This window comes from Gossypium raimondii, chromosome 2 (genome assembly GCF_025698545.1).
Source record: "Gossypium raimondii isolate GPD5lz chromosome 2, ASM2569854v1, whole genome shotgun sequence".
Taxonomy (NCBI): domain Eukaryota; kingdom Viridiplantae; phylum Streptophyta; class Magnoliopsida; order Malvales; family Malvaceae; genus Gossypium; species Gossypium raimondii.
Window position 1 is genome coordinate 7,816,046 of NC_068566.1, and position 15,787 is coordinate 7,831,832.

Here is a 15,787-nt window from a genome sequence, read left to right on the forward strand (position 1 = left end):
GGACGATGCTTCCTTGGAAGAACCTGTGTCATCCTAAGGGTATGGAAGGTCTCGGGATTAGGTATATCCAGCTTGTCAATTTGGAAATTCTTGGGTGTCAAGTTTGAAGGCTTATAAACAAAAAAGACACCTTATGTTACAAAAGTGTTGAGTTCAAAATACTTCCTCGAAGTTGATATTTTTCATCCCAAAAGAGTTGAAAAAGCTTCATTCACTTGGTCTATCATTATGGCTGTGGCAGAAGCTCTCAAGGAAGGGTTCAGGTGGTAGTTGGGAATGGTGACTGTATCAACATTTGGACCGATAACTAGGGGTTGGAAGGTTTAAGCAGTGGGGACCTTAATTAAAATTTGTTGAACCCTAATGAGTGTAGTGTTAAAGACCTTTGGCTCGAGGATTGTAGAAGATGGAATATTGACAAAGTTCGTGAGCTGTTTGGGAAAGATTTGGGAGATAAAATTCGTAACTTACCAATTGGGGGTGAGAGTCAATGCAATAGAGCGATGTGGTTTCACAACCCTCATGACTCCTTCACGTCGAAGTTAGCTTATTCTTGGCTATTGTTAAAATATATGGGGTTTGGTCCTCATAGGTTCTTTTAGAAAGCTATATGGCAGCTCGATATTATCCCTAAGATTTGGGTGTTCACGTGGCGTGTGGGACATGAGACCCTCCCCCCTAATGTTAAAATTGAATCCATTTGATATGGTTTTGGGCAGGAATGTCCTAGGTGTGGAGCTGAGGATGAGACCCTTGTTCATACCCTTAAAGATTGCCCTACATCTCGGGCGATCCTGTCTTTTGGAGGTCTAGACGATAGCACCATTTCGAAGGATTACAAGTATTGTATCGACTAGTTGAAAGATATTATAAGAGTTCTTAATAAAAAAAAAGCTATGGCTAACCTTATGACTACATTGTAGAATAGTTGGAATAATAGAAACAATTTCATTTTCAAAGGAAAGGAAGATGAGGTGCAGGTTATTTGGGACAGGGCTAGAACCCTGAGTCATGAGTTTCGCATTTGCAATTTTATTAATGAGCCGCTGCTTTCTACTAACCCCACTGTTAAGAAATGGGAAAAGCCTCCTAAGGGTTTTTTAAAAATTAATTTTGATGCTTTGGTTTGTAATAATAAAGTTGGTTATGGTGTTATTGTTATGGAAGAAGATGGGTTTGTGTTGTAAGGTGGTAGGGGCCTCAATGAAAGACCGATTTCGGTGGAAGAAACCGAGTGTTACACATTTGAGGAAAGCATCAAGCTGGCGTGTTGGCTAAACATTAAAAGTGATGTGATCTTTGGGATGGACAATGCATGCCTTGTCAATAAATTTAAGAACCATCGTATTAACATCACGATCAATGGCGAGTGGATCAAGGAGTGCAAAAAAGCTTTTTTTTTTAACTTTAAGTCAGCTGATTTAGTTTAGACTAATCGTTCTTGTAATATGGTCGCTGATTTAATTTGTAAGAAAATGTATGCAGAGGCTGGAACTTGCTTTTTTGACATGGACTATCCCTCAGATATCCATGATGCTGTAATTTTTTAGGCAGTTTAATAAGGCCTTGTTAGGTTCACATGAATGGCTTAGCCATTCCTCCCTTATTCAACACAATAAAACTATTCAAGGGTTTGGTTGGCTGCAAAACCTATTCCATTGAATAACCATTACAGCCTGATTCCTCAAAACCGTTGAATAGCAATTCAATACCATCTTTAATGAATGGCTATTCAACACTTCCAGTAATATACAAAATTATTTTTCTTTCCTTTTCTGCCCATCTCACATCCTCTTCAAACTCCCAACTCCCATTTGAGATTTTTTCAACAAATCTCAAAGATTATCGTGTGAGAATGAAATTTCTCTATCTTATTTAAACTTTATCTTCTTACTTTCTCTTTACCCTCACCATTCTCCCAATATACCTATGTAGAACGTTTGGAGAAAGCAAGAAGAGGGGTTTGAAAGAACAATAGTAGTAGCCAAGGCGAAGAAGATCAACGTAACAAAGAAAGCCTTGATTCAAGGTTTAATCAAACCCTCAAGAATGTCCAAGGGTACCTCTTTCTAATTGTTCCAATTTCCCATTACTTTTCTTCCTCCATTTTCTTTTTGGTTTCTCAATGTTGATTTTGGATTGTTCTTTTTCATTGGATTTAGAGAAATACCTTCTGATCTTTCAAATTTCAGTTTTGATTATGAATTCCCGTGGAAGAATTTTTCCTTTTTAGGTGGAAATTTTGATTTCACAAAAATTTTCAATTAGGTTTATTGGGTTTAATTTATTACGGTTTGCACTTAGATTGAAAGCACCTTTTGGGAATTAAAGCCAGATCTCACAAGTTCTACTTAATGGCATAACCTGGTTTCTCTTTCTTTTGGAAGATGATCCTTTCATCTTTGTGCTTAGATCATAGTATTTATCTATTTTTTCCTAAAAAGTCTGATATTTTGGTTTATGTTGTAATTTGATCATGGCATTATTGTTGGGGAATCATAGGCATCACAGGGGTTAAAAAAGGGTTACTCATTGTCTTTTAGCTTGGTTTTTTTTATAATAAAAAGCACGGTTACTAAATGTGGGGAGTTCATAAAGGTTATGGAACAAAAATGTTACTATTTGTTTGCCCATGCTTATGAATGATAACATTGCTGAGCTTGGATTTCTTAACATAAATTAATTGAAATGCTAACATGGGTTGCGGAGTTGTTTTTCTTAATATAAATTGGCTGAAGATCAATGCTAATATGGGTTGCAATGTTGCTTTTCTTTATGAAAATCTCTCTTTCATTGTTAAGAAGTCAAATTGAAAAATTTTCTTCTACAATAAAGTTCCCTTGTCGTGTTATATAACCTTTATTACCATGCCTATGTGGATTTGGAAATTTATGGTGGTTTTTATTATCTTAAGTGTAAAAGAAAATGCTAGGATTACATGTTAATAAAATCTTTGCTTCATGCATTTGTTTACTCCATATTTATTGTTTCATCAACAAATAATAATTTTCTTTTATGCCTCTTTTAAGGTTGCTTAAGGGTCACAGTATTCCTGGTAAAATATTATTAACCAGAAGGTCAAATATACTTGACAATTCAGGTTCACAAGAATGATCTCCCAATTATCAAAGAAGCTTCTCACAGAATGATACTGGTACAAGTGATGACATGGACAAATCTGTGAAGGTGAGGTTTAGAGTGACTGTAGTATCTTTCATGTATTCTATTACAAAAATATAGAAAAAATGATTTAGTCTTGTACTAGTGTGACTTTAGACTTCTTTAAAAGTCCATGATTTTAGTAACTGAAAAGCATTCCTTTCATTTAAGGAGGGGTCAGAAATACAAATAATTCTAATGGTAATACAATTGTTAATAAGTTAACATCTTCAACCTCAAAGAATGAGGTTTTTTAATGTAAAGTGGTGATCTTTTGTTAATTGTTGCTACCTTTAATATTATCGGCTTTGTAGAATGTTTCATAAAAAAAATTCTCTTACAATTCACTGGATTGTGCTTTTAAAGCTTAATAACATTTTAATTGTTGCATTCCTAGTGTAATGAGTTGCTTCTGTTTAATGATGCCAAGGTACTAGGCTTTGCTTTTAGTATCAATGTATCTTTTTAGGAGGCGTTTAGTATCAGATTTTAGTTTGTTACAAATGCATTTTCTTAAGGGTGTTATGTTTCTTTATTCTATGATCTTGGTGGCTTTCTTTTCCAATTAATGGAATCAATGAAGCAACAATTTAGAGCAAAAGAATCTATATGTCTCATATTTGATATCCAGGGTTAACCAATTTGTCATCGGATGGATAGATTGTATTTATTAAATAAATTTTGGTTTCTCATTTGAACATTTATGAACTGAAAATAGGGATATGCACCACCTAATTCAGATAGAAGGGAGGGAGTTTTAAGGAGGAAACGCTTTGAGTATCTTGATTGTGTTGCTTAATTTGTCGATCCATTGACAGTGATTTTTTTTTTCAGAAACAAGCACATTATGATTGATCATGGCACTGATAATAACAAGATTAACTGGGCTCTCAAGGACAAATAAGAGTTCATAGACATCATTGAGACTGTATGCCGTGGGGCAAGGAAAGGTCGTGGTCTGGTAATTGCTTTGAAAGATTACTTGACAAAGTAACGTTACTGAGCATTCTTGCAACCTGTAGTTGATCAAAATGTAGATTGTATGTAGATATGTGCGTCATTTGCAATGCTTGGTTGCATGAATGTGGAGGATAATCCAATTAGAGATGGAACCTTAAAATATATATTTTATGTGCTCTTTTTATGCTTGTTTACAGTATAGCACCTTAGCTTGGAGTGACTTTCCTTACAGTTATTTGATAAGGAACAAGTGTTTTAATTTAACTATATAAAAATATAAATGATATGTTTATAAAGATGATAATCTGTTTATTCAACCATGGTTGTAGATGGATCTTCCAATTAACTCAATTGAAGATTGTATAAACTTGATTTTTATTATATAAAAGATAAAATAAATTTATTAAAGGAAGAAAAGAGTGCAAGGAAAAATAAATGGATAATGGAACATTTAGCACATTAAATATGTGTTTAAAAATAATAAAGTAGTTATATATTATTTTATAATATTATATATTATGATTTTTATTAATTCATATTTTAATAATAATATTAAGAATGTTATTAAATTATATATTATTTTATTAAATTGTATTTAATAATAATTATGTTAAAATATAATTAAATTATTTTTTATTTTTATTAAATTATATTTAATAGTGATCTTATTAAAATTTAAAAACAATAATCATCTATCTAAAAAAATTCTACTAAAGGTATTTTGGTCATTTAAGTCTTTTTCCTTATGCTATTACAACATCTATTCCATTCAACCAAACACAAGAATGCTATTACAACTCTATTCCATCCCATTCAACCAAACAACTGAATTACTGATTACCACTCTATTCTATTACAGCTCTATTCCATTACAAGTCCATTCCATTCCCCCAACCAAACTTGCCCTAAATATGTGGCCCTTGTGGTCATTTTATGTTAAAAAAATGACCTATTTTGACTGAAGAATGCCTTTGCAAGTTTTATCCTGTCAAGCCTCGATGTCGCGGCACCCCGACATTGGTGTTGCGACCTTGCCAACAACATCCTCCTAAATTTGCCTAGCAGCATCAGTGTCGAGACTCTGGTCCTGATGTCACAACTTTAGCTTTTTGGACAACTGGGATCCTTCAGCAATAGTGACTACCTTTGATCTTACGAATTCAGCAACACAATGTCGTGACCTTAGCTCCTAATGTCGCGACTCCATGCTTTCAGTGTCACGACTCTGCCACCAGTTCACATGCAGTGTGTAAGTTCTTGAAATCGAAACTTCCAGGGTGACAAACAACTTCAGTGTTGCGATACCAATGGTCTGGTGTCGCGACCTTGAGGACAACATCAATGCTTCCTCACGTTATTGTCGTAATCATCTCCTGCATAAGCTAAGATTAATTGTTAAACTCTAAAAGGCAAGATTTTTCTATTTTGGTCACAAAATACACTAAAAACACATGAAACAGAATACAAAGGTAAAATTTTAATAAATATTGAAAATCATAAAATAAAACCATAAAATGCTTAAATACAAGCTCATTGAGTGTACAAAAAGACTTAATTTGTAACACCCCATGCCTGACCTAATCGTCGGATTTTGGTATGGAGTGCTACAGGTTAACTCATTAGAATGTGCCACTCTTTCTTTTAAAGCAATTATTCAATTTTAGCGAGTACTCTCCCTTTTTTTATTTTCCAAACATGGTATTCCGCTAGTTTATAATTGCTTTTATTTGGAAGCATGTTTGAAATGGTACCACACCATAACTAAAGATAAAAAAAGTTAGCCTTTGGCTGCTTCTTAAACAATATTTATAAATCACCAATAATGTTAAGCCATCGAGACTACTGATCAAAATTCAAAGTAATCAAAATAATGTTTCAAGTACAATTTGATAGTTTCAAAATGGCAGTATCTAACAGTTGCCCTAGTACCCCTAGCAATAACATGTTACCCATGAAAATAAGAAGACTCACAATTGGCCGTAGATCTGGCTATATCCCTTCAGTCATTAGGCTCGACCTAAGAACTTGGAAGTAAGGAGAAATTGGGTAAGTTCTTAAGAACTTAGAGAGTTCCTCGGGAAAACAATCCCACTATAATCACTATAGGAAATTACGAAATATGACTCAAGTTGACAAACTGGTTCACCTTATTTGGCGGATACATTACTCAGAATCGTAGGTCAATTGGGAGATACTATCGCGATCAACTCAACCTATTGGCGGATAACACTGATTTCTAAACTCGTATATGATAGTTACAGGCACATTTGCTCTGCAACTACGCCACTTGTGTGGACTACCATTTTATCACTGTCAGACTTACTGTTTACTCTTTCATGCAATGTGCATTACCACATGCACCCCTTTTTCTCACGTACTCCCTTCATTGTGCTAACTTTTGATCTCGATTCCAGAATTGTAACATCTTAGAAGCTAGGGGTGTTGAAAACGTACTTTTGGGACCCCGTCTCCGTGAATAGGGTTTATAAATATCGTCAATAAATAAATATATATAGAGTTACCTTAAAAAGGGAATTGTATAATATTTAAATATTTTTAGGGTATTATGTGTTTAATTAAAATAAAAGGGGCTAAATCGAATAAAGGATAAAAGTAGGAATTACTACTAAATTATAAGATGGAACTAGCTTAAGGGACTTATTAAATAAATAAACCTATATTTATAAGGAAATGATGATAGTGGACCGGTTTTAATTAATATTATAGTATTATATATCAAGTTAGTATAATAATAACAAAAGGAATTATAAAAGTAATTAAATAATGAAAACAAATTAAAGAAAACACAAAAAGAGAGCACTAAAAGAAATTGGGATTAATTTTCCTTTCTTCTTGCCAAAAATAAAGAAAAAGTAAAGGGGAAAGCCATTGATAAAGCTTATGTTTTGGTTTGAAGGTCTTGCATGTAAGTATTACTCAATTTGATTTTTCATGCTAATCCTATTTTTGTGTTGGAAATGGTTTAATTTAGCTAATTCATGAGCTAAAGTGTAAATTGTTTAGATGTAGTGGACAATGCCATTGTTGATGTTTTAAGGTTTGGAGACCTAGTGGTGAACTTTTGAACATGGGTATTTTATAGAATAATTTGTTAAGAAAGTATGATAAGTTATAAATCTATTTCATTAGTCATTTTGATTAAATTATATGAATGTTTAAGCGAAATTAATTGTTAGAGATGTAGCTTATTTCAAAACTAAAATGACATGGTATTAAGTGATGAGATTCAAGAGTAGGAGGACTGTTTTGAAATTTTATATATATAATTGTACATATATACATTCGTGGGGTTGAAGAAACTAGCATAAACATAAGATTGATTTGTTGTATTTATGACAAGGATCGAATTGAATAAATATCAAATGTTAATGGTTAAATGGTTGAGCTTAATTATTGAGTAATTGATTAAATTGAATTATTAATTCTATATCGAGATATGAGAGATTCCGCTGCTAATTGTGGAAAAGAGAAGGCGAGGGAATAATTGTCTGCAAGCGTAGTTTCGGCAAGTTCATAGTCCCGAACTCGAACTTTATAAATTGTATTAATTAAATTAGTTATTACTTGATGTTTTGTATTTTATCCTTAATATATTGTTAATCTAATTGAATAATAATTTCGTTTCGAAATGTGATAGAAAGGAATAAATATTTTATTAGTAACATTTCGAATGGAAGTGTTATTAAATTATGAAATGTGATATCCAACTGTGAGAAATAGTATTATGATTTTTCAAATGAATAATTGAGATCGTAAATTCGTTCAAATAGCGCTGGGCGCAAACATCATTGGTTTATCCAATTAGAGCTAGGCTCACTATTTTTTATCATTTTATCCGACCAGCGCTGGGCACAACCTTTGTTAGCTTGTCTGACTAGTGCTGGGCACACAATTATCGGTTCATCCGATTAGCACTGGGCGCAACTTTTGTCAGCTTGTTTGACTAGTGCTAGGCACACAATCATTGGTCAAACCGACTAGCGCTGGGTGCAAACATCGTTGGTTTAACCAACTAGAGTTGGGTTCACATTTAATATCGTCAATTAATCCTACTAGCACTGGGCGCAAACTCTTTTGCAGTTTATTCGCTAGGCACCGGGTGCTAGATATGTAATGGTCCACACGGCAAGGTTTTACGACTTATTGAAAAGAGTTGTATATCGGTATTATTAAGGATTAATGGTAACTTTTATTTGGTTAAAATATAACTCATATGACTTGAACATTCTTGTGGTTTGTTATATAAATAATGTCTATTAAACGTGAATTGCTTTTCATGTTCGCAGGTTAGATAAATAGTAGACTTGGATTCGGCATCTTTCAAGAATCCCGAATTCAACGTTAGTGACATCTCTTTTTTTGGAACCCTAGCATGTACCTAAGGTATGTCTATGTCCTTGAAGTTGAATATTTTGAATATGTGTTTACAAGCTTGTATATATATACATGGATATATATACTATGTTGCATGTTTTGGGTGAAGGTTGGTTTTTGCCGATATGCTTATTTCATAGGACAATGTTCAATGAAAGTAGTTATTTTGAGAAAAATGAGTATAGGTTATGTTTATATTATATTCAATTATTTGATTGTTTGAGTTTTATTTGAGATACCTATGAAGGGTATATTGGTTGTGGATGGATGATTTAAATATGGTGTCATTGAGATGGTTGTTTAAATATGATTTGAGCATGTTTTATTGAGTTTTGTTGTTGTTAAAGGTCCTTTGTTAAAGTGCATTTAGGTAGTTGATTGGTTATGCTTGTATTTTTTTGGAAAAGGCTTGTTTTTAGGTGATTTTTAGACCACACGGCTTGAGACACGGGCGTGTGCCTTAGCCGTGTGTCCCCTGTGATTCCTTTGCATGCAAGTTAGGTAGTTACATGGCCTAGCACACGGTCTGGCACACAGGCGTGTGGATCGGCCATGTGACCCAAGTCGGAGAGTTATACAGGCATGGACACAGTCCTGTATCCCTACTTTGAATGTCCACATGACCTGAGACACGGGCGTATGTCTCAGCTATGTGACCCTTGTAGTCAAAATTTTGCAACTTTTTCTTGTTCAAATGTTTTTAATTTGATCCTAAATTGTTTCTAAGGTATTTTTAGGGCCATAAAGGCTCGATTTAGGGACGATATGTGTGTAGATGTATGGATTATAATATGTGTATGTTCATGTGTGAAATGTATGTTAAATGTACCGATTGTACAGTAACTCTCTATAACCCTAATTCGGCGAAGATATGGGTTAGTGGTGTTTTTTGAATAATCCATTTTTCATGTACCTTCATATATGTTCATCAAAGCTATTTAAGAAACATCCCCTCTGTATCCTCCTTAGGTCCCTATTTGTTTGAATATGTAGGTGTTCCCCTACAAGGCCAGGTTTTCACCAATCACGGTTTGCATCAAAGTTCCATACTGGAGGCAAAACATCATATCATGTGTCTTCTTTACCATTATACATAACATCCCTCCGTTGCCTCCTTACACCAATTTGGATACGGAGTTTGTACACCAAGGAAGGAGTACTCATACCACGTATATACCAGATTTTGTTGGCTCTATTTAGTCATAATGACCATGCATGCACTGATTCCGTAAGTATGTTTCCTTAGACATGAATACCAGAACCAAAAGACTAAGCCACTTACCTGGATGTAAAGTAAGAAGGATTAAACAAATTAACGCAGATACCAGACTCAAGGTACAAAGGAACTTATCGGAATACTTTACTTGGAGCTTTATCTACTATACTGGTTTCATTCCTTTAATATTGGGACCTTCGCTCATTTCTTTAGGTAAAACAATAAAACAACTTTAAACAAAAAAAATAGCCAAAAATTTATGATATAACAAGTATTTATAGGCATGCAAACAATCTCTAGATAGAAGTTTCCTTCATACCTAGTATTCAAAGAAATCCTACCAAACCTCTCTTATGTTAGCTTCTACCTATCTGGTAAATCTTAAAGGAAGGTTTAAGAATTTACCAGCAGATAACTAGCAAGGAAGAACTCTCTCTTGGTTTCTTCGATGATAACAAAGTCTAGTGAAGAAGACAAATCAAAAATCTTCTCTCTACTATCATGCTATCCTAATTATGGATAACCCACATCCAAATCCCAATTAGGATTATCTCTAACCATTACTTATTCTTGCATGCTTCCACTAATTAATCACATCTTACGATGCTCTCCAAGTGTCATAATTACTAGCACGTTACCTCTACTAGGATGCCGGGTGACTAAATCTATCCTACAAGCTATCATACTTAGTTTAGTAATGGCATTAACAACGCTGGTGGTGATTTCATTAGTGGGAAACTCCGTCTAATAAGGTTCTCGCCCTAACTACAATTTTGCCATAACTCGGAATGATATTCCACAATGTTGGTGAAGTTCTTTGTAGCACTTTACCATGAAGTTACCCACCTTATCCGGTCTAAGTCTCGCAATTTAGGCGGTCTTCACCAGCATAATCTCTCGAACCGATTTGGTTTGCCAAACCAAAGTGTGAAAACTCCCCCATCCTAAAAAAATTTCGTCTTCAAAATTTTGTACATTTGAAGAGATACGAATACTGCTCTCTCATGGTGCTTTCTCTCTCTAATGTAGATTCCTACATCTTGTGGTTCCGCCACAACACCTTAACCAGAGGAATTTCTTTATTCATGAGTATATTAATTTTTCAGTCCAAAATGCATACAGGCTCTTCCTCGTAAGACAAATTTGGTTCCACCTCCAACGTCTCCAATTGAACTACATGATCCAGATCAGAGCGATATATTTGCAACATTGACACATAGAATATGTCGTGGATTTTGGATAATTTAGACGGAAAGGCTAAACGATAGGCTACTGGCCCTATACGCTCCAAGATTTTGTAGGGTTCGATGATCCTCGAGTTAAGTTTCAGTTTTAATCCAAAATGAATAATCCTTTTCCAGGGTGAAACTTTCAAGAACACTTTGTCGCCAACCTCATAAGATATATCTTTCCTCTTTTTGTCATTGTATGCGTTTTGGTAGTCTTAGGCAACCTTCAAGTGATTCTTGATGGCCATTACCTTTTCTTTAGTTTCGTAGACTAGGTTTGGACCTACTAGCTTTCTCTCACTAAGTTCCATCCAACATATGGGTGATCGACACTTCCTCTCATTAAGCATGCACATTTCAATTATTGTGTCCACTAGCCATCTTTTGGTTAGGATCGCTCAGCTAATTCTAATGCATCCAATCACGTATAACTGAAATACATACACAGTTATCACAACAAAATTAAACAAATTAAATAAATAAAACTTTAACAAAAGAAAATACACAAAAGCATAAAAAGTAAAGCATCAGATCTATAATTTCAGAATTCACTACTTAATTTCCTACAAAACATGCAAATTATCACTAAATAATTCAATTATCAAACTCAAAATCTCCCCAGCAATGGTGCCAAAAACTTGACCACACCTTGATGTATGTGCACTGAGCAGAGAAAATTGTAAACAATGACTAAAACATACAGTGTACTGCAAGTGTAACAAGTCAAGTTGTAATATTTATAAAGTGTACAATGGAACACTTATGGAGCATTCCGAGGATCAAACCCACAAGAGATAAGTTGATAAGATTCAATTAAAAGTAACAAACATGAGAAAGTCTAAATAGTTAAAATCTAACAAACTATAATACAACAAATCAAAAATTGAAGGTTTTAATCTGTAATAATAACTATAAGACTTAATTATAAAAATTCCAAAATTTATAATAAAAATAATCAAAGAAAAAAAGCTGATAGTTGATTAATTTCCGTGTTGAAAATTAATTCTCGGATTAGGGATTAGAAGGAATAATTTTCTAATTGGATTAATTAATACCTCTTGGTTAATAATTTACCAAATTTACAATTTAGTCTAATTAATCTCTTGATCTAGCTTAGACTAAATGGGTCCAATTGATTTCTTACTCGATAAGGTCTCTTTTTGGTCTCATTTATCTATGTTTCACCTAGATTTGTCAATTCCAAGTTTCTTGGTCTAAATTATTAAATTTAGTCCTGAATCCTTATAATAATTGTTCAACAGTTCAATTAACCAACTACCTAAGGAAATTAGTTCACTCTCATCTTAAACAAAAAAAGGTCCAATAATTTTCACATTCATTTAAATAATCAACACTATTAAGATAAAAAAAAGTTAAGAAATTGCTCAAATATTTTTTATGAAGTCCTTGATTTTGATTGTTGAGATGGAGCGTAACGCAAGATCCCTTGGTTTTGATTATTCACTTGCAAATTTGGAAGCAAAACTAACGAAAAATTGATTAAAGTTGACAGTAAAAACTAAAGCAACAAAAAGGTCTAAGTACCTTTGAGTTGGGACAGACAGTGTAAAAAAATAAAAGGAAAAGTTGTAGTAGCCACTAAATAAAATTAACCTAAATCCCAAGCTCCCTAAAACATTTTTTTTAACATTAATCTCATTATAGGTTCTTATGATATCTGTTATTTTTTATACAATGCCTAGAACTAACCATTGCCCTTCGCCAACCCTTAAATAGAAGGATAATGCGCTTTAGCGCACTCAAACCCACGCGCTCCCTTAAACATGTTTTATAATTTTATTTATAGTGTTAATACATTTGACCTAGAATGAACAAAATTTCCCCCTTCTTAACAATTAAAATAACCTATTTTGATTGAAGAATGCCCTTGCAGATTTTAGCCTGTCGAGCCTTAATGTCGTGACACCCAAACATCGGCGTTGCGACCTTGCCAACAACATCCTCCCAAATTTTCCTAGTGGCATCAGTGTCGCGACTTTGGCTCCTTGAACAACTGGGATGCTTCAGCAATAGTGATTGCCCTTGATGTCACGACTTTAGCAACACAATCTTGTGACTTTAACGCTTGATGTCATGATTTTGTGCTCTCAATGTCGTGACTTTGTCACCAATTCACCTGCAATGTGTTAGCTCTTGAAATTCAAACTCCTAGGGTGACAAATAGCTCCAGTGTTGCGACACCAATGGTCTGGTGTCACGACCTTGAGGACAACATCAAGACTTTTTCACATTATTGTCGTAATCACCTCATTCACAAGCTAAAATTAATCATTAAATTCCCAAAGGTAAGAATTTTCCATTTTGGTTACAAAGCACATTAAAAACGCAAAACTGAATACAAAGATGAAAATCTAATAACTATTGAAAATCACAAAGTAAAACCATAATAGGCTTAAATACAAGCTCATTAAGTTTAAAAAAGGACTTAATCTACCATATTAATTTATGGCAGATCATTCGTTCGGTTGAAAGCCATGATCGACTTGAATCCACCTCGCATAAAACACAAATATATTTCTAGTTTAGGTTTATTGCTATAAATATCACAATGGCTCGATTTCAATAAAAAATTTAAACTTCCGGTATAACTAAATAACTATTTTCTTAACCGAATTTATCCAACAACTTATGGTTTCCTAGTTCATGTACTAGTTAGGTCCAAAAAAAAGCTTAAGTACAAAGTAGATATAAGTTGCCAAGTTCAAGTACCTCCATATATATTAACCTTAGTTATCATTAATAATTATTTTTAGAAAATTGTTTTAAATGCTTTTATTTTAATTAGAAATTGCTTATTTAAAAAAAGGTAAAATGAGTTATTTAGAAATAAGGGTTTCTAAAAATATATATTATTTCAAAAATATGAGAAAATAATTTTAAAAATTTTAAAAACATATTAAAACTATTTTTAAATTCAAATTATGGAATAATTTTTAAAAATATTTTAAAATAATTTTCTTAATAAATTTAAATATAAATTATTACAAATAATTATTTTATGTATTAATTCAAGTTTATTTTAAATATTAATTTCTTTTTGTTTCTTAATTTATATTGATTATACATTTATATTATTTTAGAAACTATAAAATTCCACAAATTATATATTTATATTATTATTTTTTAATTTTTAATCATAACATTTTAAAAGATTATTGTTGAAAATTATTAACAAATATATTAAAAATGTTTTAACTAATATATACAACCAAACCATGGATCCTAGGGATAAAAACCAATCTATATATTTATGTAGTTTTTATGTTGTAATTGCTTTTGATGTGTTATATTGTTATAAATTTTGATATGATAATAATTTATATTATATTAATTTTGATTTATTATATATATTTTATAATATTTTAATTATATTTTATTTTAATTATTTTTATATGTGTATTTTATAATTTATACTATTTATTAAGTGTTTTATTGAGTTGGTATCGCTCTCAACCAAATTACCATCTCGGTTAGAAAATTACAAAATGTCCTTTTATAATTAAAATAAGTAGTACTGTTTGAGAGTAATTTAGTCTTTTATTTTAAAACCAATAAAAGTATACCTATGATGAGATCTGAACTCAAACTAATTGCATTAGTAAAACATTTAATTTACCACTCAACTAATTTTAATATTTTTATGCATTTCAATTTTATAATGCAAACTTTATTACCTCCATCAATTGTATATATACATTAATGTATTTAATTGAGTTGGTGTGACAAATTAACTCGACACCGACTTAAGATTAATGACAACATCATGATAAACAAGTTTAATCTAAATTTTTTTCATTTTAACATCGTATATATTTCATGTGTTATTATTAATAAGTTTCAAGCCATACATTTTATTATTTATTATATACTATTGTTTAAAAATACATTTTATTCTAAATTTGTGATTTTCACAGACATACACATATTTAATAGGATTTCTAGTATTATTTAGATCCTTATTGAGTTGATGTAATTTGACTCAATGATACTGTTTTAGACAAAATATATATTTAGAACAATATGTTAGTAATTTGGTTTCCTTCACTTCTCCTATTCTCTCTCTTAAAAATATATAACATATTTCAATTTTAATAAGTTTTATTATTTAGCAAATATAGTGAGAATTTTGGTAAAATTATAAAATTAGGAGCGAAACCAGTTTTCTTTTTAGATACTAGATTCTTAAAGGAAATTTGGCAGATTTTAGGCCCGCCCTAAATTCGCCTTATAAAAACCAAAATGTTCTGATTATATATTAGGTTTAGAAAGTATATATTTTTTGTTTAAAGATTATAGATTATATATTAACTAAAATATTCACGATCCAAATAAGAAATAAAGATATTGTTTTTATTATTAAATTTAAAAATTATTTGTAAAATAATATATATTATCAATATACTAAATATTCACTTTTAAAAATATATAACAATTTTAAATTATAAAATTTTTATATTATACATGTGGATTTTATAATTCATATTTAGAGCTTACCTTGCTAGTGCATGCAACCAACAGGTTGATTTTATCTCCACAATTACGAAGCATAGCACTTAAAGCGTGGTTGCTCAAATTGTAACCGTGTTGACGTGTCAAATGCTAGTTGTAATTTAGCTGTACTCCTTTCAATAGTTCTCAATCCTCTAAGAACGAAAACATTGATATTAAATGCAGGCCTTTTTCAAGCCTCTCAGAAACTGCCAGGTGCCAATACGATATGTGGCCTTCTTATGATTCGTTCTTTGTTTTGATAACCGTTCCTTGTTTCTTCTACTTTTGGGTTCCTAAAATGTCCTTACGTAATAAC

At 32.1% G+C, this 15,787-nt stretch overlaps 1 long non-coding RNA gene across 2 annotated transcripts; it reads left to right on the top strand.

Annotated features, from left to right (window-relative positions):
• Positions 1 to 1,501: 1,501 nt before the first annotated feature.
• LOC105787928 (uncharacterized) lies at positions 1,502 to 4,436 on the top strand. 2 transcript variants are annotated; one of them, XR_008191968.1, is made up of 3 exons: positions 1,502 to 2,059; positions 3,030 to 3,186; positions 3,994 to 4,436. It is a non-coding gene; the product is annotated as an uncharacterized LOC105787928 (long non-coding RNA). The 2 variants fall into 2 exon arrangements; XR_008191969.1 differs by having other exon boundaries at positions 1,509 to 2,059; positions 3,101 to 3,186.
• Positions 4,437 to 15,787: the final 11,351 nt, after the last annotated feature.